This window comes from Physeter macrocephalus, chromosome 20 (genome assembly GCF_002837175.3).
Source record: "Physeter macrocephalus isolate SW-GA chromosome 20, ASM283717v5, whole genome shotgun sequence".
In the NCBI taxonomy this organism is placed as follows: domain Eukaryota; kingdom Metazoa; phylum Chordata; class Mammalia; order Artiodactyla; family Physeteridae; genus Physeter; species Physeter macrocephalus.
In genome coordinates this window covers 90,102,645-90,128,595 of record NC_041233.1, presented here as the reverse complement: position 1 = coordinate 90,128,595, position 25,951 = coordinate 90,102,645, and the positions used below count along the sequence as shown (strand labels likewise).

At 43.4% G+C, this 25,951-nt stretch overlaps 1 protein-coding gene and 1 long non-coding RNA gene across 2 annotated transcripts in view; one reads left to right on the top strand and one right to left on the bottom strand.

Annotated features, from left to right (window-relative positions):
- The window catches only part of TACC1 (transforming acidic coiled-coil containing protein 1), a 109,799-nt gene that overhangs the window by 24,058 nt on the left and 59,790 nt on the right, over positions 1-25,951 (top strand). The gene's annotated exons all lie outside the window — the stretch shown is intronic.
- The window catches only part of LOC102989367 (uncharacterized), an 8,628-nt gene continuing 2,364 nt past the window's right edge, over positions 19,688-25,951 (bottom strand). Inside the window, exons 2-3 of the long non-coding RNA XR_449223.4 lie at positions 22,602-22,843; positions 19,688-21,991 (exon numbers count right to left, since the gene is read on the bottom strand). This is a non-coding gene — a long non-coding RNA (uncharacterized lncRNA). The remainder of the gene's footprint in view (positions 21,992-22,601; positions 22,844-25,951) is intronic.

Sequence of the window (25,951 nt, the reverse complement as noted above, 5' to 3'; positions counted from 1 at the left end):
AGGCCCCAATTGCTGTAAAAAATTTTCAAACATCCATCTAAAATGTTTTAGTGTACAGTTAAGAGAGAGACTTACAGAAAGTTTGTGGAAAAGACCCAGAAAAACCAGCTATATGAAGAAATGTTAAAAGAAGTGTAGTATTTAGCTTGAAGGAGGGACTGGAGAGATGGTGGAAATATATAATTTTTAGGGGATGTTGGTGGCCTCTATCTCTGATGAAGCCAACCCAACAGGAAATGGTTTGAACTGCAGGACAAGGGAATTATTTGTGTGTGTATGTTGAATTTAGATAGCACAACTTCTAGACTGTGAAGGTAGTTGATATACCAAAAAGAGTTAATAAGGGAAGAAAAATCCCTTTCTGCAAATCATTAAAAGGTAAGAGAGATAATCTATCAAGGATTGAGACTCCAAGGGGGTTCGGGTCTAGTTTTGCTCCACAATTTCTGCTCTCTTTTAGCTTCAGTGGCGCCCCACCCCTACCCCTACCCTACAGCTTCTCCCGGCTGGTACAAGTTTCCGTGTTAAAAATCAAGAAGAGAAAGGGTGGGGGGCACAGCTGCTGGTGTCCTGAGCTAGCGAAGTGGGTTATTTAATATCTGAGTTGGCTGGTAGCCAGAGTGGGCTGCAGGGTGTGTGAATTTGTTAACCCAAGGTCAGGAGATGAACTGGTAGCACCCTGAATGGCTATGGAACGTGGAGGTACATCTGAAGAAGCTCACTCTGGCTCCTATGGGATGCTTTTTTTTTGCAATTTTTTTTTATTGTGGTAAAATATACGTAAGATAAAATTCACCATTTTAATCATTTTTAAGCGTCCAATTAAGTCCATTTACAATGTTGTATAACCATCACAACTATCCATTTACACTTTTTCATCATCCCAAAGAGAAACTCTGCATCCATTAAAAAATCACTCCCGGGGCTTCCCTGGTGGCGCAGTGGTTGCGCGTCCGCCTGACGATGCAGGGGAACCGGGTTCGCGCCCCGGTCTGGGAGGATCCCGCATGCCGCGGAGCGACTGGGCCCGTGAGCCATGGCCGCTGGGCCTGCGCGTCCGGAGCCTGTGCTCCGCAACGGGAGAGGCCACAACAGAGGGAGGCCCGCATACCACACACACAAAAAAAATCACTCCCCATACTTCCTTCCACCAGCCCCTGCTACCTCTATTCTACTTTCTGTCTCTATCTGCCTATTCCTCATATAAGTGGAATCATATAATATTTGTCTTTTTGTGTCTGGCTTACTTAACTTAGAATCATGTCCTGAGGGTTCAATCATGTTGTAGCATGTGTCAGAGTTTCATTCCTTTTTATTGCTGAATAATATTCCCTTGTATATATAGACCACATTCTGTTTATCCATTCCTCTGTTGATAGACACTTGGGTTGCCTCCACCTTTTGGCAACTGTGTATGATGCTGGTATGAACATTGGTGTACAAGTATCTGATTGAGTCCCTGCTTTCAATTCTTTGGGGGTATTTGCCTAGGAATAGAATTGCTGGATCATGTGGTAACTCTATGGTTAACTTTTTGAGGAACCAGCAAACTGTGTTCCACAGGACTTTATTCCATTGACCTATAGCTCTATCTTTATGCCAGTACCACACTGTTTTGATTACTGTAGCTTTGTAGTAGGTTTTATTTTATTTTTAAAATATATTTGTTTTTATTTTTGGCTGTGTTGGGTCTTCATTGCTGTGCGCGGGCTTTCTCTAGTTGCAGCGAGCAGGGGCTACTCTTCATTGCGGTGCATGGGCTTCTTATTGCAGTGGCTTCTCTTGTTGTGAAGCACGGGCTCCAGGCATGTGGGCTTCAGTAGTTGTGGCACGCAGGCTCAGTAGTTGTGGCACATGGGCTTAGTTGCTCCACGGCATGTGGGATCTTCCCGGACCAGGGCTCGAACCTGTGTCCCTTGCATTGGCAGGTGGATTCTTAACCACTGCGCTACCAGGGAAGCCCCTATAGTAGGTTTTAAAATTAGGAAGTTTTAGTCCTTCAGCTTTGTTCGTTTTCAAAATTATTTTAGCTCTTTGGGGTTTCTTGAGGTTTGTTTTTGGTTTTGTGTTTTAATCTCTCTCTCTCTCTGTCTCTCTGGATTTTTCTTCTTGGCTGGTGGCAGTCAGCAGCCTTCATGAGACAATGCTGGACTGCCTTCAGCTTGTGTGTGCTGCCCCAGAAATTCTCTTTCCCTGCCCTCCCCTCTACACCCTCTCCAGCCACACTTTTCACCCCAAGACATGAACCTGCTTGTGAGTCAGACACTCGGCACTGAGTATCCAAAGAGGACCCAGATGTGGGGAGGAGCCTGGGAGGGGTGGGCAAGAGACTGGAGTCACTGTGAAGGTCAGAGGTTCCAAGAGTTGAGCATCAGGGACCCACCTGTTCCCAGGGGAGAAGCTGACCCTGGAAGGAGTCTTGAAGGATGAGTGAGTGGCCAGGCAAGGGGGGGTCAGGGGAGGGCAGGCCAGGTAAGGAAAGCATGGCAGATCATGGCCCGATGTGTCAGGATCCATCCTGTTTGGGCGATGGGGAGGGTTTGGGGTAGGGTGGGTGTGGAATGGACAGGGGATTGGGAAACAGTGAGTCTGGAGAGGTGAAGAAGAGCTGCGTGCTGGGGGCTTTGTGGCTGGCTGGGAGTTTGGACTTAATTCCAAGAGCCATAGACAAGGGTTTGCCAAGACCTGGACTGAACTGGGGAGAAGTCTTCTCGCCGAGAGGCTCAACCACATGGTGGGGGTACCTGTGATTCTCCTCAGCACCTCATCACCCACCCAGGCTTCACATCCAGGGCGCTAGATTTTCCTTTTTCAACCTCTTACTTCATCTTCATTTTTGTATATTAGCAATTCAGTAACACATATAAACGTTTTCTTCTTTTCATTTTTCTTGTTTTCCAAATTTTTTACAACAAACACATTTTCCTCTGATAGTCATAACATACTTAAAAAAAAAAAAAAGCCTGAAAATTTAGAAAACCCAGAAAACTGAAGAAAAGAAACCACTCATAATCTCATCACCCAGAGATGACTGTTAATATGTTGGTACATTTTATTAGTCTCTTTTTTTTTTCCAGTAAATATAATTTTCAACAGTGGGGTTATACTATATGTGTTTTGCAGTCTGATTTTTTCACTTAACATTATAAACCTTTCTCTGTATCATTTTACTGAATTTTAAAATGTCATTTTATTGCTTGCTGAACAGTACACTATGTGCATATATTATAATTAATTTAATTTTTCCCAAATGGTTGACATTTAGGTTGGGTGCCGTTTTTGATCATATAAGTAATACAGTTAATAAATATTCTTATAATTCTTTGTGCATCTCTGATTAATAATTAGAACACAGTCCTTGAAGTTTAATTATAGGGTCAAAAATGCAAGTATTCGAAAAGTTATATTTTGTTATATATTACTATATATTGTCAGATTACTCCCCCAAAAGTCACCCCAAATTATACTCCCCCCCTTAGCAGTACAGCATACTTTCCATATGCTCATAGCATCCTTCCCAAGCTAGGCACTATCATTTTCAATCTTTGCCAGTTTGGTAAGAGAAAAATGTGTAATCTTGGTTTGCGTTTTTAAATTCTTCGTCAGCGAGAGTGAACTTTTTCCCCTATGTTTAGTAGCCATTTGTAATGTTGTAATTTCTTATGTATTTCTCTTTGCCAGTTTTGTACTGAGGTACTAATTTTTCTATACTTATTTGTGAGAATTCTTTATACGATGAAGTCAGCTACTTATTGAGCACTTACTACATGCTAGGCACATGTTAGTCTCCCACATGCATTAACTCATATGATTCTCAAAATAACCCTATAAGCTAGGTGCAGTTTTACATTTCCACTTTACACATGAAGAAACAGGTATAGAGAGGTTAATTAACTTGTCCCAGGTGTCACAGCTGGAGTGACAAAATTGAAATTTAGGTGGCCTCAATCCAGAGACCTACATGCCTAGCCATTGTCTTATACAAATCTGCTAACCCTTGTCCTCCATTTTTGTTTTGTTTTGTTTTGAAGGGGAGGTATTTTTAAAAATTAACTTCTTAATTTAGAACAGTTTCAGATTTACAGAAAATTTCAGCAGATGTACAGACAGTCCTCGTGGATTCCACAAGTAGTTTCCCTTATTATTAGCATCTTATATTAATATGGTACTTTTGCTACAGTTAATGAAACCATCATTGATATATTATTATTAACTAAGGTCCATACTTTTTTATTTTATTTTTATTTTTTATTTATTTATTTTTTTAACATCTTTATTGGAGTAGAATTGCTTTCCAATGGTGTGTTAGTTTCTGCTTTATAACAAAGTGAATCAGTTATACATATACATATGTTCCAGTACTTTGTTTAGATTTCCTTAGTTTTTACCTGATATCCTTTTTCTGTTCCAGAACATATTACATTTAGTAGTCATGTTACTTTTTAATATAAATCAACCTATCACGTTTTCCTTTGGGGTTTCTTCCTCAGCCTTTGTGCATAGTAAGCTCTTCCCTGTCCCCAGATGAGATAACTCTTTTCTTCTATTTGTTTCATGATGTCCTTTTCTGTATAAGAAACCATTTACTCGATCTGAAATTTCTAGAATCACTAGTGTAAGATAAGACTCTAACATTTTTTTAAGGCTCTAACTTTTTTTTTCAAAATAGCTAACCAGTTACTCCAGTACTAGTATTATTAAATAATCCTTTTTCTTCCCACCAATTTGTAATACCATTTTTTTTTTTTTTTTGGACGTGACATGCGGCTTTTGGGATCTTAGTTCCCCAACCAGGGGTTGAACCCGGGCCCACGGCACTGAAAGCACCAAGTCCTAACGACTGGACCTCCAGGGAATTCCCTGTAATACCATTTTTTAGAATTCAGTGCTATAACCTGTTTTTCCTTCTGTTTAACCCTTGATGGTTTTTCTCTTTCTGTTCTCACTCATTCAGCAAATACGAATTGACTGCTTTCTTATGTTCAGGCACTGTGAATATCCTTTATTATTTATGTGGGAATTTACAGGGGCAGAGGAAAGCATTTGTAAATGTATAAAATCTGAATATTCATTGATAGTGTTGGGGGCAGGACATTTGCCAGAGAGTTGGATGAGGGGAGGTGACCTGTGAAAGGAGCTTGGGAAAAAAAAGGACATTCATAATTGAGCTTTCCTCATAGGTTTTACACCACCCTAGGCCACTCTGTCATCCATCTGAAGGTTTCATTTTAAACAATGTAGCTTCCTGTGCAGAAACAGCTGTGCCTTCAAATGTTCTCAGGTCATCTGCATGCTTTCTCAGGCTCACATTTTTCATGTACAGTCTAGACTTTATTTTTCGCAGTAACATGATATAAAGTCCTACAGATTTATATAAGGAATGAAGGATTTATATAAGGATAAACCACCTCTGCTTCTCCTGATCTTCCACCTCTTGTGTCTGTGGAGACGTGGGAACCTTGGAAAGTGCGAGAATCCCTCACTTTGACATTCCTTCATTCTCAGGATTCTTACTGTGCAGGACACTTTGGATATCGTTTTTTTGTGGGGTTTTTTTGCCTGCACCTAGTACAAGTTCGCCTTAGCCAATCTTATGGTATGTCTGCTGTGAGCGTTATGAATAACAGTTGTAAGCAAAAGAAATTATATTTGGCTTACTTACATTTAGGGGTATTCCGTAGCTACTTTAGAGTCATATCTATATTTTGGAGGCAGGATAGTTCTGTTTTTAATATAACCCATACATCTGCCTCGCACTACATGTCCCCATAAAAGCCTGACAGCATAAGATATCATTGGTCAGGATGACAGCTCCCAGGAATCTGGCAAAGACCCTTCACTTTAGAGCAATAGCTCTGAAAACTTCATCGGGTCAGAGATCCTGTGATAACATAAAACTTTTATAGACTTTTTCCAAATGAAAATACACATACACACAGTACAGAAAAGTTACAAGAGTCAGAGATCCTGAGACATAGGCATTAGCTCGTTTAATCCTTTCATGGCCCCTATAAAGGAGGTGTTAATAGTTCCATTTTACAGATGAGTAAACTGAGGCCTGGAAAAGTTGAGAAACTAAGGCTGCAGAGCTAGTAAACGGTCGAGCAGGGATTCAAGTGAACCTGGCTGAGGGAAAACAATTACTGGTCATTTCCAGAGTGGGTCAGGCACAGAGCAACTTATTAACCAGCAGAGGCTTCTGTTTATCTGCTAGAAAATAAGTTTTTATGGCTCCCTCCCTACTGATAGCACAGTTTCAGGAAAGTAAACGTTTGAGAAAAGAAAACGGTTGAAAAACACAGCCCATTCTGTAGACAAGTACCCGTACACTATGTTGCTTTTACACAGAGCAGATAGAATGCCTCTCCCGGGTTTCTTTGCTGAATTATTTTCGTCTGTGAGTCTTGTTTTCCTAACAACTGCAAAATGTTATGTTTCCATGGCTACCTCAAGAGTGTTCTTAAATAGGGGTTTGAGAAAACAAACCTAGGAAGGCTTGGGCAAGACATAATGGTAGGAAGATGACATGTTTTACCTGCCAGGCATCACCTTCTCAGCATTTCTGTGAGTCCGGTGGTGCCTCCTTTGCCTTTTAAGACCTGTGATCCTCTGGTTCCACCACGTGTGAAGCCATGGTTCCTGTGACGTGTCCAGTGGCCTGGAGTGATGGCGTCTGGGAACACAAATGAAGTTCTGAATAACATGGGCCACCTTTACAGTTGATACCCGAAGTGCGGGTTGGCAGGTTCCATTGAGGACAAGAGTAGAACTGAGAGATGTGCTCACGTTTCAGGAGCGGCTGTTGCTGGCGGGGAGGAGGCAGAGGTGTCTGCAGTGGACCTCTTTCACCTGTCGTCCACCTCCGTCCCGCTTCTGGCCGAGTAGAGGGTGCTGTTCTCCAGTCTTCCCACCAGGGGGCGCCAGCCACCATCTGCTTAGTTTCTGGCCTTGGTTGGCCTGGGGTGACCAGGACGGTCTTCAGGCCACTCCTTTGCTGGGTGAGAGAAAACGAGAGAGTCTTCGGATGCTAGCTTACACTGCACGTAGGAGGAAAGGAAACAGATGAGGGAGCGAGGGACGATGAGGCCGAGGGTTTTGGTATTTCCATTTCCTTCTGCTGGCTGGGATCCTGCGTCCCCCGGGGTGTCTTGTTTCTCTTCACTCCTCCGAATCGTGTGGTTCAGGGCATATTTTTTGTGGCTTCTGAGGAGTTGGAAGTCTTCCCCCCTCCTTTGCGTTGTTCACTGGTGTTCGCTGGTTGCACTGCAGTATAAACACCCAGGGCTGGACGCAGAGGGGGCTCACTGTAACCTTCTGACTGATAGAAATACAAAGCTGGAAGAAAGTCTCTTCAAAAACATTTGCGGGTTGAAGGTGTGACAGAAGTTTCTGTTGCCCCCTGGTGGCCGCTGTTCAGTACTTCATCCACAGAGAGAAAGGAGGAGCCCCGCATCCACGCTCTCGCCGGCCGCTGGGTCTCCCGTGACACGACCGGGGGTATCGCCGCTGCCGAGGAGTCTTCTGCAGGCACCAAGACCAGACAGCTCTAGTGCTTGAATGGCTCCCCCGACATCCCTTTTTCTCAGTTTCTGTTGCCCTAGGCCCACACTTTTAAATTCCTCAGTTCAAGGCCTTTTTCTTTTCTTTTTTTTTTTTTTTTGCGGTACGCGGGCCTCTCACTGCTGTGACCTCTCCCGTTGCGGAGCACAGGCTCCGGACGCGCAGGCTCAGCGGCCATGGCTCACGGGCCCAGCCGCTCCGCGGCACGTGGGATCCTCCCGGACCGGGGCACGAACCCGCGTCCCCTGCATCGGCAGGCGGACTCTCAACCACTGCGCCACCAGGGAAGCCCAAGGCCTTTTTCTTTTAAGTAAAAGTTGTTTTTATGTCCCTGATAATAGTATGTTTTGTTTGGTTGATTCCATACCCCTGTTTGAATGGTCAGTGGGGCTGGGGAGGGTCTTGTGTTTGGGACTGAAAATGCTTGAAGGGTGTGTGTGTGTGTGTGTGTGTGTGTGTGTGTGTGAGATGTGTGTGAGGTGTGACTGTGTTGAAGGTGTGTGTATGTATATGTGGGTGTGTAAGTGTATGTGGTGTGTGTGTGATTATGTGTGGGAGGTGTGTGTATGTGTACGTGGGTGTGTGTGTGACTGTGTATGCATGTGTGTGTGGTACGTATGACTTTATGTGGGAGGTATGAGTGTGTACATGTGACTGTGGGGTTTGTGTGAGACTGTGTGTGGGTGTGTGTGACTGTGTGGGTGTGTATGTATATGTGGGGGGTGTGACTATGTGTGTATGTATATGTGGTGTGTGCGTGTGACTGTGTGTGGGTGTGTATGTATATGTGGGGGGGTGTGACTGTGTGGGTGTGTATGTATATGTGGGGTGTGTGTGTGACTATGTGTGGGTGTGGATGTATATGTGGGGTGTGTGTGTGTGTGACTGTGTGTGGGTGTGTATGTATATGTGGTGTGTGTGTGTGACTGTGTGGGTGTGGATGTATATGTGGGGGGGGGTGTGTGTGTGTGTGAGTGTGAAGGAACCCCGGTGCTACCAGCCCCAACTTGCCCATAAGTCCTTCGTCACAGATGTCAGGAGACTGGTTTCCCCGCTGGGCTAAAGAGCTGTCTCGTGTGTCTGGTACAGAGTGTGAATACTCTACTGAGAGGATCAAATCCCAGGTTCTCCGCCTTCTTTACAAAGCACAGAGGGTTTTTGACGTTTCCTTGTTTATCAGCGTGAAACTATCTCCCAGGGAGCAGCGGCGTCCTTGCCTTCTGGGTCATCTGGAAGGGAGCAGGGCCTGGGGCTCACGTTTCTCCTTTGCATCAGTGCCATCGCCACCCTCGGGTCGCCCCTCCTCTCTCCCTCTCCCCACACATCTTCCCTTGCACGTTTGCAAACCCTCTATGGAAGCTGAATCATGTCGCTTCCTTTTTTGGTCATCCTGGAGCTTTCCTCCACTTGCATCACTCAGATGTGTGAAACAAATCAGTTCCTCTCGTTGTTTTGTATGTTCAGAGTTCAGAGAGAATACGCAGTGCCCTGGGCGTAGGTAGGGTGCCCCACTGAACCACTCCGTAGATGTTCTTGCACAAGTCATTTAATTAAAGGGTGGGTGCTGAGATAAAACCATTCCGAATATCTTGAGAACAAAAATAAAATCAACATCTAAAGGGAGAAGAGAAAGAAAGATCCCAGCACAAGGACATGTTAATATCTCTGAGTTGGGGAATTTCTGTGCGTTTGGCCCTTGATGGTGTTGTCAGCGGAGAGAGTTCTGGGAACATCTGAGGCTGCGTGTTCCCCGACAGATGTACCAGGAGCCCTGGAATGAGGCTGAGGAATGTTGCCACACAATCTGCACGTATCCATCCCGGCATCTGCCACCCTGGGAAATGTGTCTGCCAGCTGTCACTGCTGGAGGCTTACCGGGTGTCTCAAATAGAGGGATTAGGGAACCAAAAGGCCAGTGACTAATGGAAATGCCCATCCTGGTGGCTGATCCCAGTGCAGGGTCACATTTCTGCACGTCCTGTCCCCTGATACGGCTGAAGCGGGCTCATCCTGTCCCCGGGGACGCCTCCTGGTCATCCGTCCCACAGGTGGCCCCTCTGGGCAGTGTTTGGCATATGCCTCTCTCCCTTTGGAATGCTGCCAGAGGGCACCAGATTAGCTGCAGGAAGTAGGAGGTGTAGTGATGGAAGAGTCGAGAGAGGTTGTCAGGAGACATGAATCATCGACGGCCTTGGGTCCCGCACCCTTGGCTGAGCCGAGCTGTGCGGGGCTTGCGTGCGGGGCTGGCGGTGTGTGCTGGGTATGGTGTGCGTCATGCTGAGTCAGACCTGAGTCACTTTCCCACCCCTGCACCTGGAGCCGGGGGGTCCAAACCACAGGCCCTGAGAGTGAGGGGGGCAATGTGGATTGTGGCTCAAAGAAGGGGACCGTTGTTGGTCGGAGGAGAGTCGGGAGTCCCCTGTGCAGCGGTAATTCGGCTGTTCTGAGTTAGGTCAGTTTTGTTACGGTAATTCAGAATCTTTTCTTAAAAAATTTTTTATTGGAGTAGAGTTGATTTTCAATATTGTGTTAGTTTCTGCTGTACAGCGACGTGAATCAGTTATACGTATACACATATCCACTCTTTTTTAGATTCTTTTCCCAGATAGGTCATTACAGAGTATTGAGAAGAGTTCCCTGTGCTATACAGTAGATTCTTATTAGTAGCTACAGAATCTTTTGGAAGAAAGGAAATGGTAAATGATATTCAGTCCACAAATGCAGTTTTGAGGAGGAAATAATGAACCTGCTATTGATCAAAAAGCTTTTCGTCTCCAGTTTAGAGGTTAGAGACACGTTTTCTGTATAGAAAGTGAGGATCTACGGTGTGACTGAAATCCCAATGATTTAAGGCATTTCAGCATCTATCCAGAGTGGCCATCACCTGGACGGCCCATGCCCAGAGTTTCTGATTCGATACATCCAGGGTGGGATTGGGAATTTGCATTTCTAATTCTCAGGTGATGCTGATACCGCTGGGCCAGGGACCCTACGGTTACGGATTTAAGGCAAAGGACTGAAACATTCCGTTTACCAAAAAAGAAAGAAAGAAGGAAAGAAAGGGAGAAAGGAGGGGAGGGCAGGAAGGAAGGAAGTCCGCCAGTGTTTCAGTAAATACATTACAAGATATTCAGACTTCATTAGTAATCAGATGTGTTAGGTGAAACCAACGGTGGCATAGGATTCCTACCCACTTGCCAAAGTTTTAGAAGATTGACTGACTCGGTGTTGGTTAGGATTTAGGGAAGATGCTGTCTCCTATGCTGCCATTTAAAACTGTGAATTAGTACAGCCTTTCTGGAGGGCAGTCTGGCTACGTTTCTCCAGACACAAAATGTGCTCCAGAGTTTTAACTCTAGGAGATAATTCTGTACGTGTGAGAAGATGCTTGTATAGGGTTATTCATCCCGGTTTCGTTTATAATGAGGAACAATGAACCCCCTAAATATCCCTCCACGGGGAGCAAATTATGTAAACCATGGAGACACACAAAGGCTTGTTATGCAGCTGAGAGGAGCTGAGAACACGGGCTCTGCAGGGGTCAGGAAGGGTCTTGACTCCACAGCCTGGTTCCCACTCCCTCCCCCGGGGAGCAGAGCTTATGATGAAAACAGGAGAAGTTGAGAATAAGCCCCAGCCTCTAAACGAGGACAATAGGTATATTTAAATCTCATTTGTTTAAAAGTATCTATCTGTCCATCTGTTTATCTGTCTGTCTGTCTGTCTATCCGTGCTCATAAGTACGTGCTTGTGTGTATGTAACAGGGCGATTTGGGAGGTTTTTGTCTATTCATTCAGTCACCAAATATTATGGAGCAGACAGAACAAGACAGACAAGATGCTTTGTGTTCACAGAGCACACTTCTAGTCAGGAAAGACAGATACTAAGTGGAAAAATAGAAATAATTTCTTTCCAGGTGTAAAAAGTGCTTTGAACAAAAGATAAAAACAGAGTGTGTAGCTCACCAACATTTTAACGGTTGTTTAGCAAAACCACGACTCTGGGTAAGTTTTCCTTTCTCCTTTGTACTTTTCTGTGCCATCCACAATTCACCGTTTCAAAGACCGTGATCGTTGACATTCGAGGATTCTCCCCTCACTCACTTGGCTTAAGCCACGCTCGCTGCCAGGCTGCTGTCTGCTCAGTTCTCAGGCTCCTCCCTCAAGCCTCAGCTAGTCACTTCCTCAGAGCAGCCTCCCGGGCTCCCTGATTCATCATCTCCACTCATCCTCCCCTCCCCACCCTCCCTGGCCTTCCTAGGAGCCCCTGCACTTTTCTTATACGTCATTCATGACGGCTTGTAAGTTATATATTTTCTTTGCTTACTAAACTCACCAATATGCAGGCTCCGTGAGGGCAAGAACGGGGTCTGTCTTGTCATTTGTGAAATGTGTGGGATGACTGAATGAAAGAATTCTTACCGAACTCAGGTTCTGCTGCTTGCCACTCAAAAGCCAATCGTTCAAGAGGCAAGTGTCAATAGAAAGGAAAGGTGCTTTAGTCAGAAAAGCCAGCAATCTGGGGAGAAGGTGGACTTGTGTCCTGAGACCAGCTCCAATGAGTCTGCTCAGCCATGACAGTTTTTAAAGGGGAAAAAAGGGGAAGAATCTCAGTGAATCATCAAGGCAGGAGGTTGCATTCTGCATCATTCTCTGTTGTGTTGCAGACTGGCTGACATCTTTCTTCAGATGTTATCTTGCCCAAGTGATCTGCGTGCAGAATTGCTAAGGGGGCTGTTGCGGAAGTAGAGAGCTAGTCATTTTACCTGCTTAATTCTTCATGTTTAGTGCTTTTTATCTGGGAAAAGAATCAACAGGTTAGACAAGCCATGGTGTGCATTCAGAAGGGCGTTAAGTCAGGAGTTAACGTTAAATTGCCTAGCGATCCCATTCCTATAATGAGGTTCTTTTAAAGTTAGAGGGGAACAGAAACAGGCAAACAGGAAAGGGGCAAAAGAGCTGCTTTCAGAATGAGCATGTGTATTATTTTGCCTTAAACAATAAAGGCATTTATTTAAAATACTTTTAAAAACAAAGCACAATATTATTTGTATATGGAAGAATCCTTTTCTTGATTAAACAGTTCATGTTGCCTTCTAAAATGAGGTGAATTTGGGGAGGGATGTTGTATCTCTGTTACACATACCAACGGTGCATATTGTTGAGGAGGAATACATTTCCCTCTACCCTTCTAGATTCTTCTGGCTGGTCTAGGAATTAAATGGACATAAGACAGATTAACAGGAGAAAATCAAACAAAAGTTGAATAACATGTGTACATGGGAGAGACCCAGGATAACCGAGTAACTCCCCCAAATGGCAGAAACCCTCACCTTATATACCATCTTCAGCTGAAGACAAAAGAGGATGCTGGGGGTAGTGTCTGGGACTTCGAAGGGATGGAAGGAAATTCACATGAAGATGGAAAAGCAAATGTTTGGTACACAGCTGTTTGCTGGGCCCTGCAGAGACAATGGGACCCAGCGTGGACCCTGGTCTCTAGGTCCTGCGCCCACTGCACTGAGCCCATACTCTCTGCAGACGTCTCTGGTGACAGCTCTATCCCGGGAACAGGCCCTCTAGCTGAATTTTTTTATTCAGTTGGGGGAAGGTCAGAATTTCTTCCTGAGTTTTGGTGCCTTGATTGTTTTCACCTTGATATAATCCACATGCCAAAGAGACATTTGGAGGTGACGAAGTTTGCTTCCCTATAATATCCTTCAGAGTTGAGGAGAAAGCCTAGAATTCAGACGTCCCACCCGAGAGGACTGAGTCCTAGTCATGCAAACTTTGGTGCCTGGTACTCCTCAGGAAATCCTTAATGCAGAGACTCAGCTGCTTGTCTGGAAGCAGGATATTGGGCCCAGGGATCTTTGACAAAGGGCCTTTCCAGCTAAAAATTCCTGTGTTTCTGTGAGATCTGGGGTGGAGGCTTAGGCTTGGAGTCAATGACTTATTAGTTCAGAAAAGAATTGAGAACAAATACATTCTACTCAGTAGCTAGCTATGCCTTGGCCAAAGGAAATAGAAAATACATATGATATTCCTATATCATATGTGCTAAGGTGTCGAAAAGAGCAGTAAGAATAACCTTGCTTATGCTAGTTCTGTAAGATAATAATCACAGAATATCTTGGGAATTCCCTGGCAGTCCAGTGGTTAGGACTCCGTGCTTTCACTGCCGAGGGCCTGGGTTCAGTCCCTGGTCGGGGAACTAATATCCCACAAGCCGCGTGGTGTGGCCTATATATGTGTGTGTGTGTGTGTGTGTGTGTGTGTGTGTGTGTGTGTGTATATATATATATATATATATATATATCTTGACTAATTATGAGTCCGTAAGAAAACAGCTTCCAAGAAAATACTTTTTGGGTGAGTGCTGGAAATCGTCACTAACACCAGTTAGTGTTACAGCCAAAGGACAATAGTTAATTCATTTATAGAGTGTTGGTCAGTTATTAGTTTAGCCTTGGACTTGGAAAAAAGACTCATTTATTATATAGTTTTTCTGGATTTATAATGTCATATTATTTTCAAGGAAATCTCCCCAAAGAAGATAATATCCTCGTCCAATATCCAACCTTCCTTTCCCTCAATGTATCAGCATTTTCACTTACCCAGTTGAATTTACCATGAAACTAATGAAGCTTAAACTTCAGGACCCCTCACTGTGCAGCCCTTCCTAGGTCTCCAGAGGGGCTCTGGCATTGTGTTCACAAGGTTCATCTGTAATTTCCTTAAAGAGAGCTCCCCAAATTCTTAAGCTTCCTGCTCCACAGACTTGCGCCTGGCAGCCTGCTCCATGCCGCGTTCCTCCCCTGAGCCCCAGCACGGTTCCCGCTTTTTCCCAGATGGGAAGAAAGGCGCCTGGTAGTGCCATCTGTGTCATCAACATGGTGTCCTGGAAGAAACCACCCTAAAGGGAATCTTAGAAAACAATTCAACCCAGTAAACTGAAAAGTCAGATTGGCTTTATTCTGTGATCCAAGAATAAAACAGCATCCCATGGAGCCAATAGGAGGGAGCTCCCCAGAGCTGCATGAAATGAAAGGCTTTTATGGACAGAAGGGGTGGGAAAGGGGAACTAGCAAAGAGTGGATTGTTTCAGGCAAGGTCACCTCCCTTTGGGAGCCAGCAGGGGACTGTGAGGTGTTTACCTCCCTAGGGCTGACCAGGGAATTCCAGACTGTCTGGTCAAGATCACATTCCTAGGAGGCGCTGACTCTGCAGTCAGGTTAGGTATTAAGTCTTGGTTTGGTGCCGTGGGCTTAGCACAAGTGACTCCATTTGGGACCTGTTGTCTCTTTTTGAACAATTCCCCCCTTTTGATCGGACTCAAGCTTAACTGAGAAATGTGATCCAAATGTAAGGTGTTGGCACCACTCCCAGCTACGGCTCTGAAGTTCTCAGTTTTTGTTGATCCTCTGTGTGGTATTCACAGGTCGTGACTTCAGGTTCACAATTTTTCAGCTGGTCATTTTCTTCATTCCTCTTCTGGCCTTCCAGTCTTCGGGAGATCATGTGCTTGGCGGTTAGCGGCTGCAGACAGGCATTTAAACCTTTTTAGAAAATTCAGGGACTTCCCTGGTGGTCCAGTGGTTAAGACTCCACACTTCCACTGCAGTGGTCGCGGGTTCAATCCCTGGTCAGGGAACTAGGATCCCTTATGCCACATGGCGTGGGCCAAGAAATTTAAAAAAGAAAGGAAGAAAGAAAGAAAGAAAATACAGTGTGCCAGGATTATAATGATTGTTACAAGCAAGCTAATTCCCAGTGTTTGGAGTGCACTTTGGAGCCATGGTCCCCAAGATCCAAACCAATCAAAACCAAGTAAGTCAAAGAAGGACCCCACTGAAGGAGTCACCGTCTTAAGCCAAGTGGCTTGTTTGGTGATCTTCTGTAAATGAGTTTCAACTTCCCCAGAAGAGTTAATTCAGGTGCAGCAGGTGGTGTTGACCACAGAACAGACACTTCCTTGCTCCGCTAAAGGATAAGCAGGGACTTTCCTATTACCAAGAACAACTTCGGCCAGATAGTCTAAGGATTTTGGTTCGGCAGCTATCATCTTCGCAGTGGATTCTGCAATGTTTTCAAGAGTTGAGGAGAGGTTCCTGATCATAGCTTCATGTACATTTACTCCAAACCAGGGAAGTAGGGCACTGCCAAGGGAAGTGAATCCTAAATCATGAGAGACTCCTGTTAAGTCTTTTCTAACTGGACAAGGCAAATTCAGGGGAGTTGACCAATGATGTGTCTTTGTTTGTTGGTAAACAGTTCGGGACACAGTTAGAGAACCTAAGAGGCATTGCCCGGCCATGCACCAGCCATCTAGGCATCCATAGGCCCCAGGAGAATGATAACCACGACAGACAAAGGTAAATCCTGCCAGAGCACAAACCACTTTCACTAAGGTGGTTAATGAGTTCATTCTCAGGAGTGGTTGCATTTGCCCATTCAAGCTAGGGGTTAGTCAGGTTTTGTAGTGCATTCGGGAAGTAAATCTCCTACCCTGAGATTAAAAGTTACTCTAAATTCCAGAGGTTACCTGTCTTAATAGTGGCCTGGGAGATATGGATGATGGCATTATCTTTCCAGGCCGATGTCACAGTAAAGGAAGGAAAATGAGAAGAAAGGGTTGCATGTTTAGTTAAAGTGTGAAGTCTTGATCCGGTGTCTTGGGAGGATGCAAGTCCTCAATGTCGGCTAAGTCTCTTCCTAGTCAATTTGATTTTGAGGTCTCCAGCTGGTGTAGAGGACCAGATATCAGTGGAGACTTCTTCAACTGTGAGATATATACCTTTGGTTCAAGTCATCTGAGTAGTGTAGAGGACCTGGTATAGTCCCTTCCAGGGAGATTCAGGGGCAATCTTTGTTCTTCGTGATTCCAAATCAGAAGGGTGGGAGAAAATTGGACAACTTAGTTTGGAGAGTTGTAGCCAGCTATTTGAGGAAACTAGAAGAATTCAGGGCACAGTCCAGTTTACAGGTATATAACAAAACCTCAAAGACAATTAACAGGACTAGAATCTAATATCTATGAAGGTGCAAATATAATTTTTCTCTCTTCAATTACCCCATTTCTTTTTAACCAAATATAATCACAATAAAACTAACTTGTTTCCATTAATCTTGGCCTGATTATTTACGTAAGTGCAGCAAGAATAGCGATTGACCATATAAGCTCTTTTAAAGACTGCTTTGCTGGAACTTTTCATAAGCAATCTCAGATTGACCTCTTAAAAGCCTCTGAGGCCAGGAAGCCAAGCCAAGGACTTACCATTAGAGTTTACCTGCAATACCTATAGTTTGGGTGAATTCCTCTCTTCTCAAGGTCCCCCCAAATATCCTGAGGTTCCTGAGCCATCAGGCAGTGACCTTTCTTACTCACCTAGAAGTAAGGCCTCCAGGAACCCTATAAGCAAGGTACCAGGCTGATTTTTCCAAGCAGTTTTTAAAACTATACAGTTTAATATATATGTTTGTGTGTGTGTGTGTGTGTGTGTGTGTGTATCTCCTCAGAGTTATGTCTGAATTTATACACATCTCTCTCAGATATAAGACTTGGTAATATAGTCAATGTTTCCAGTTGTGTCCTCTTACAAGGAGAACAGATTCTTATTGAACTTATGCAAATAATGAATTACATTGCCATGAAAAGAATACCCAAGATTTTCCAAATTCTGGAAGGATCAGGTAGGGAGAAAGAGTAAATGTTTCATCTTTGTTTACAAAGATATACTTTACAAAATTGCTGTAAGTCATAGAGAGCTTAAGAGGAAAGATTTCCGTAAATCTGGAAAAACTAAACATTAAGGAACCAGCAGTGCTTCGAACAAAAATATTATTAAAAATTATGATCATCCTCAGTTCATTCAATCCCATGTAATTATACTTGTTCTGCTTGAATTCTGTTCAGTTTTATGATCTTAGAGTTATTAGAAACCTGTACTTGTCAAAGTCCTTTCCCTGAATCACCTTGAAGATGAAGTACTATTGTAGGAACACTTTTGCAAAAAACGCCTAAGACAAAACTCTGTAAATCACAAAGACTTTTAAAATACCCATTGTTAAAGATCTGATAAGAGTTCATTTGATAAGGAAATGTAGTTATTTCTGTGATATACAACAGTTTAAGAGAATAACTACAATTATGACTGATAACATTATACCACAACATATCAGATTTCCAGGAATTTCACAGAGTTTCTAGAACACTTACAAAATATACCTATACAAATACAACATCAAGAAGGCTTAGTATTACTTTCTTATTTGAAAATGCCCATGTAATTTAACATATCAAATAAGCCTAATTAGTTTAACATCTCCTTTTTTATAAGGAGAGAGAGAACAAATCTTCTGAGATGTTCCAGGGGCCCTCTGGAAAATTTCGAAGTTGGTTCAAGGTCAAAAAAACTTTATTTAGAATTTAATTTTTTGGCATTTGCCAAAAACATCAAAGGTTTCAAAACACTTGGTCAAATAGGATGATAGGTAACTGTGAAACGATACTTAGTTATCCATTTAACCAAACTGACAATTGAAGACTTTGCAGGCAAATATAGAAATTTAAGTAGTTGTCACAGAAAATTATTTTGGCAAAACACAGAATCTTTGCTTTCTAGGCAGATTACTTAAAAGGTAAAGAAACTTTCACAACTGTTCTCAAAAACAGACCAAAAGTCTAACAAAAATTAGTCTTTTTAACAGAGAGAAAACCAGTTCTCATTTTGCACCAAAATTCATTTCATTTTTTTTAACTTAAATAAATTCATTCCAATATTAGCCATCTTGACCACACATAAAATTCCTTTACCAAGATTCCTTTTCCACAATCTGTCTACAGTTTTGTCCTATGTTTTTCCTCTTTCCCATTCTGAAATAACCAGTCTCACTGTAGGACAAACTTTCTTTTCCTCAACAAAAATGCATCTCCATTCCTCATACCTTCTTTCATCAAAAACACACATCCTGCTCTCCTTTCACACAGAGATGTTTCTTTTATTATTTCTAGTAGCTCTAATTTTACTATATATATTAGAATTTTTAACTCTAAAAAAACCTTAACTTTTAGTGAAAATAAAGAGGTAAACAACTGTGAACTATCTTTTATATTAGCATTCTGTGGCTTGACAAATTTGTAAATACTTTTTATAATCTGTAGAAACAATTGCTTTCTCATAGTAAATTTTTCAGTGTAGCACAAAACATATTTACTAATAAACCCAAATATCTTTAGTTCCTCTGTAAAAGGAAGCCCAAAATGGACAAACCTGTGTTCAGTAATTATTTAATCTTATTTGGAAATGATCTAGATATTTAATAACTATCTGTCATCTAATTTAACTTAGTGAAACTTTAAGGTTTCAGGTTACCAAAAAGATTTGGGGAAACTATTTCAAAAGTTCACATAAAAACTTTTATTCCACTGTATCTATTTAATTCACTTGTTCTCGATAATTATGTTTAGACTAACCACAAAAACTTCATTAGACAAAGTCAGCTGTCATCCCAAGCTATTTTTCTTGCTGACATATTTCATAACAGAGATAACATGAACTTCTTTGACCAATAAACCCAAGTAGGATAAAGTTGTATGTCGGCATTATTTTAATGCTGATAATTCTAAAGACATACCTATGTTAATTAATCCAAAAAACTTAAACTACCTTTTATTTACCAAAGATTATCTCAGATCATGTGAACTTGAAAAACATTTGGGTTAGCTTCTATTATATTTCTGAGAGTTTTAAGAATCCTTTATACATACAAGTGCTTAATTCTCTCCAAGCCAGTTAAATAGGGCTCTTTTACAAATTAATTTAGTAATACCATCCGAAGGTGGAAAATACCTTGTATCTACAACACATGTACATAGACATTCATACACATACAGACAGATGCAAACAGAGACCTTATAGCTTCTGTTTAAAAATCTAGCCATGAATCAGGTAGCTATAAAAGAGATTGGATCCAAATGACATGTCTAGCAGATGGAATAATCTAAGGTTGCCTGCTCAGATGGCTAAAGCTTTTTATTAATATTTATGGAGACGACATTTAGGATTTTTCAGTTGCCTATGTTTCAAAATAACCTTTACCCCTTTTGTTTTCCTTCTGATAAGAAGTACCTCCCTGAAGTTGGTATTTTAAAGAGATGACCTAAATAAGAGTTCCTGGAGCCAAATTTCTGATTTTGCAAAGATATGTGAGATAAAGACAATTGCTTTTAATTCCTCAAGGAATTGGGCTGCAACTTAAATGACATCATAGGCTGGTCCACCCATAAATCCTTTTACAAGGGCTTTAGAAGGTTTTTCTTTCCCTCTGGGTACATAGTTTTATTTTAGCTTAGGGGAAGAAGGCCTAAAAAATATTTGTATCAGGCTCTGCAGTTTGGCCAGTTTCTGACCACAGAGCTACTTTGTAGTTGTCAGCCGGGACAAACAGTAAATACTTCTGGCAGTATTGAACAACCACTTGGACTCAAGAGGCATCTCCAAAGAGGGTACTGAAACTGAGCAGGACCCTGTGAGGCTCTTGGGCAAGGAAGCCTTTCTGTGTCCCCTGTTTCTTGTTTGTAGGGAATAGACTCCAGCCCCCATAACCTTCCCTGAGTTCCAAAGGGCAGGTTCGAACAGTTCTTAATCAGGGAAGGGAGGGGATGCAGAGACAAGGGAGGATACGACCTAAGGCCAGATTAAAGGAGTGCAGGCCCTGCACATACCCTGATCCTTATCAGCAACCCTGCCCTTGAACCATTGCCATAAAACTCACCAGATCCTCTCGGGTTGGGACACACAATTCTTGAGGCATGAACCCACTGTGTCCCCCTTTGCCTGGCAAAGCAGTAAAGCTATTCTTTTCTACTTCACCCAAAACTTTGTCTCCAAGATTCAGCTGAGCACCAGTGCACAAAGGCCGAGTTTTCGGCACCAGTACAAAAGATATTTTATTTTCCTCTCTCTACCGGGTACTAGAGACAGATCTGGAAGAGCTGTCTCTGATAAGAATTCTCACCCTTAGTTGGCTTCTGCCACTTTCTCCAGGATCCCATCTATAGGTTCCACGTGGAGTTTATATAGAGAGTGTAGCACCGGTATCTACCAGAATTTGGCCAGGTTTCTCATTAATTTTAATTTTAGTTTTCCTTGGCTGTTTAAGTGGTTTACCAGAAAATTCTTCAGAGACTCATCAACTCTGGGAAGGGCCCATAAGAGGGTCCTCCTTTGAGAGTAGTAGATATGGGGGTGTCTGCATGGCCACTAAATTGGTGGACTTTTGTTTATGGTGTTGGGGTCTCTTCAGAATGGAAAGACTTTCAGACAGAGGATTACTGGAAAAAAGTGAGTGCTGCAAGGAGAATAGAGGGGAAGAGTAGGAGTTATGTCGGTCTCACACTTTTGCTTCAGGTACGTCTCGTGTTTAGCTTTCCATTATCTGTTTTGCAATGAATCTTTCCATGGAGCTATTTTGGAATTTTGAAACCTTTCCGAGGCTTCTGCGTGCTAATAAAATAGGTATCCCATTCTGTTTTTGATTTGGGAGGCTTTGTTTTTAGGAGAACTTCTTAAATGATCTTATCTACTTGGAACTTTTGTCATAGCGGTCATTGTAATTCTAGGTTGTCTTTAGTAAGATTTTGCCATTTTTGTAGATGTTTATAGCTTCCAAAGCCATAGTTCTTAGACATAAAATAAGCAGCTGTGCTGAAAGGTAACACGCTTGACTCTTTGGAGCTTAAAGATCCCATTCCTTTTTTTGTTGTTTCTTCCTTCTGCTAAGCCTTTGGGTCTCTTGGAACCACACTAATAACTAAAAGGGTTCTGCTGCTGGGTTGGGGATTGTGCAGTGATTTACAGTGTACCTCATTGCTTGGAAACTTTCTTGAGGTTGGTAGGTGACCTAGTGTCAATCTAAGCTGTCCTGTGACCACCTCATCCTAACACAGAGTCTTTGAGTTAGGTGGCGGGTGCCCTAATGGCCTTTAAGTGTTTGCTCCACGCCCACCAATTTTTGCAGCTTTTTTGGCTTCTGAGATTCCCACTAGCAGCAGCCTTTATATACACAAAATGAGACAAATGTGCACCTTAACAAACCAGCAGTAACCAAGAGATGTTACTGCGGACTGGCTACACCACCAGCAATTCCCAACCCGGAACTGGGGACCGGGGAGGGCACTGAACCACAAGTGAGGACGGCAGACTGGAAGGGGTTTCCAGAAGGGGGAATTGCAGACTGGAATGCCAGCTAGGTTGGGAGCTCAATGCAAAGAGAGCCGAGCTCAGAACTGAGAAGCATTTACACGCAGCCTTTGGAAATGGTGGGAAAGACTGGGAACTCAAAGGGCTCTCCAGGCAGCAGGCCTGTGTTTCTCACTGTCCCCGAAGCTGTCAGAAGTTCACTTTGGATCCCATCACTGACACCACACCTGTTAAAAGACAAAATTCAGCTGAGTACATTGAAAGATCAAATTGGCTTCTTTCCATGATCCATGAATTGGGCCGCATCCCATGGAGCCAATAGGAGGGAACTCCCCAGAGCTGCACAAAGTAAAGGGCTTTTATGGACAGAAGGGGCGGGAAAGGGGAACTAGCAAAAGAGTGGATTGTTTCAGGCAAGGTCACCTCCGTTTGGGAGGCAGCAGGGGGCTATGAGGCATTTACCTCCCTAGGGCTGCCCAGGGAATTCCAGACTGTCTGGTTAAGATCACATTCCTGGGAGGGACTGACTCTGCAGTCAGGTTAGGTATTAAGTCTCGGTTTGGTGCCGTGGGCTTAGCACAGGTGACTCCATTTGGGGCTTATTGTCTCTTTTTTTAACCGGAAGTACCCCAAAAAGAGAGAGCATCCCCAAAAGAAAAATGTTACAATTATTCTTTTGCATCCCCTCATGAAGTGCACCTTTTATATCCTGGCCCAACTTTGTATGTCTTTGAGGAGGCTCCTGTGTATCAGTAGGGATCCCTGGGAAAATCTCCCTTTTTACAGCACCTTGGCTGCTTGTAAAAGGGTGTCACACTTCGGTCACCAGTCACTTACATTAGACCCACGGGCTGCCCACTGGGTCTCCCTCTCCTTTCCACCTGTGGCGTGTCATCCAAGCTCACTGCTTCTTGTATTAATCTCTGGCAGGTCTGGATTCTCTGAGTATGGGCCTCTTGGGTTAAAACTTCATTGTAACTGATGGGGGAAGGGAATCTTCTATTGGTACCTCTTTCAGATTCGAAAATTCATCTTTAATCAGCCTAAAGCATTGTTCCCAGAGTGGTGCTTGACTGTACCTGGGGGAGAGGAGGGGGAGAGATGGGTGCAAACACACAGGGTTAATTTCTCATGTAATTTCAAGGAAGTCATGATCTTCTCAAGTCCTTCCTTACTAAGCCCAGATCAAGAGCCCCTGCTCTAGAGGTTGAAAATGTAGCCAACTTGTCCTGCTTTTTTTTTAAGCCGGAATAATACCTTCCTCATGAGACTGTGGGGCAAGGGGGCGGGGACTAAGATGAGATAATTCTTGCAAAGCTCTCATAATGGTGTCGACACATAGTAAGCAGTTATAACTGCTCACGTCTCTGTTGGGTTTGGATGATCTTACTGGTTTCCATGAGTTCCTTAGGTAATAACAGTGTGAGCTTTGGGTTGCCACTATTTTCCTCAGCCTGTCTGTTTGCCTTTTAATTTGAAGGCAAACATTCAGGAGCTTTCCTCTTCTTATGGAGCCAATCTGCGATCTTTATTTTGTGTGTGATTTCGTTAATTACTCCAAAGTTTGGACAGTCAACCTTCTGACAGATTCTGTTGTTTCTAGATTGTTTTCTCCCCATGGTTTGATTTGTATTATTTAGCCATCTAATCCATCTGGAATTTATGTTGGTATATGCTCTGAGGTAAGTGTTGAATTTGAGCTTTTTCCCATTGCCAACCAATTATTCTTCAACCATTTATTAAGTAACCTTCCCTTCCCCACTGTATTGTAACCTCTTCTCTATCATATAACAACTTCCTATATCTTACAGGGTTTTTTTCTGGGCTTTCTGTTCTGTTTCACAGAACAAGGATATGCCTACTTTTGCATAAATGTGTCTTAATATCTTGCATAACTAATCCCCTTCTTGACATTTTTTAAAAGAATCTAAAGTTTGCTTACCAGTTTATTTTTCCAGATAAATTTTTGAAAACTATTGAGAAATCCTCAGAAAAATCCCCTAAGAGTTTTGATGGAAATCGCATTACACCTATAAATTAATTGAGTAGGACTGCCATCTCTACAATATTTAATTTTACCAACTTGGAACACTGTTATGTCTTCCTATCCAGCTAGTCATTTAGCTTATATTTACTAGCAGTGTGTTAATAGTTGGCACTTTTACAAATTTTAACAGCCACAAAAAGGACAGGTTTCCCCTCTCCCTGCTTTGTCCTATAACAGAGATGTAAAAGAACCATATTTTCCTTGAATTTTCACACACATGTAGTTTCAGAACCAAATTATGGCAGTTAAACTTTTAGCATAAAAAGATAAAAGATGGAAGTAACAGTAGGCGGCATATCATATCATGGAATTTGCTTCTTAGTTTCTGATCTTTTTCTTTTAGAAACACAAGAAGATTTTTGGTCACAAACACACGAGGTCATGGGATGAAATTTCCCCCACGTGCCCAGAGTGAGGATTTCAGTGGAGTGGGTTTCCCAGTTACTTTGGGAAATTCTTGCCGTTTTATTCTTTCTTCTGAGAGGGTGCCTCTCTCCACATCCTCCTACCAGTGACTCTCTGCTGCCCCTTTCCAAGTGCCCTCCCAATCTGTACCTTCTAACTACTTGGTGACAGTGTTTTTTTTTTTGTTTTTTTTTTTTTTGTTTGTTTTGTTTTTTTGCGTTATGCGGGCCTCTCACTGTTGTGGCCTCTCCCGTTGCGGAGCACAGGCTCCGGACGCGCAGGCTCAGCGGCCGTGGCTCACGGGCCCAGCCGCTCCATGTTATGTGGGATCTTCCCGGACCGGGGCACGAACTCGTGTCCCCTGCATCGGCAGGCGGACTCTCAACCACTGCGCCACCAGGGAAGCCCGGTGACAGTGTTTTGTAAGTGAAAATGGGGACAAGTCTTTATGAGGACACTGGGTAGAATATTTGATATCAGGATGATCTCAGAAAATCTGGGCCATCTGATCAGTGTTCTTCTCGTCTAGCAGATGGGAAGGTTTATCGGGGGAGATTTATTTTCTTTTGGACCGGCACCGGTCCACGGCCCAGGGGTTGGGGACCCCTGACCTAGGTGGATTGACATACTTTCTGGGGAAGTCAAACTTTGTTTTTGTGATACAGAACAAAATAGATGAGAAGCAGGATCTGACCAGAGTTGTTCACCAGAGCAAAATCTGGAGCAGGTCTCCCACGTGGGGAGCTTGGCCAAGTCTTTAATGGATGCAGTCTGAATCCCTTTTAATCTTCTTGGAGCTCTGAAAGAGTTTTAGCTATGGACATAAATCCAGCTTTTCTGTTTTAACAAAATGAGAAAGGAGGGGGCTTCCCTGGTGGCGCAAGTGGTTGGGAGTCCGCCTGCCGATGCAGGGGACACGGGTTCGTGCCCCGGTCCGGGAAGATCCCACATGCCGCTGAGCGGCTGGGCCCGTGAGCCATGGCCGCTGAGCCTGCGCGTCCGGAGCCTGTGCTCCGCAACGGGAGAGGCCACGACAGTGAGAGGCCCGCGTACCGCAAAAAAAAAAAAAAAGAGAGAGAGAAAGGAGGTTCTCTTTAGGATGTAATTTTCAGTGTAAACGCATACTAAAAATTCCCTGATTTGGGCGCGTTTGGGTGGTGGAGGGAAGATTGTGATTCTCTAGGTGATGATAGCCTCCAGGTAAAAGATAACATCGGATCTTGCAAGGTGAAGACTGTAACATGAACTTAGCTGAATACCCCAGATGCCGTTGTTGGCAGCGGCAGCTCTTCACTGGTGGAGTGAGGTATTCCTAGTTGTGACTTTGCAGCCCGTGCCAGGTGAGCAGGAAGCCAGGACTGCAGCAGCTGCAAGAGATTGAGAGGGCCGTCCAGCTGATGGAACCACAAGCTGCCAAGTGGCTCCAAGGAGTGGCTCCAAGGGCTTTCTGCTTTCTTCCGGTTTGATACAAAGCAAAGGAAGGGTACTGAAAGGTAGGAGACTAGGGTTCCAGATTCTGTTCTGTGGCGCAGTTTCAGGCAGGCGGCTGCCCTTTCTGCTTCAGTTACCTCATCAGCAAATTGAGAATGAGAAAACCTGCCCCACTAACGGAGATGATTATAGGGATCAGATGAAACTTTTTATTTATTTATTTATTTATTTTGCGGTACGCGGGCCTCTCACTGCTGTGGCCTCTCCCGTTGCGGAGCACAGGCTCCGGACGCGCAGGCTCAGT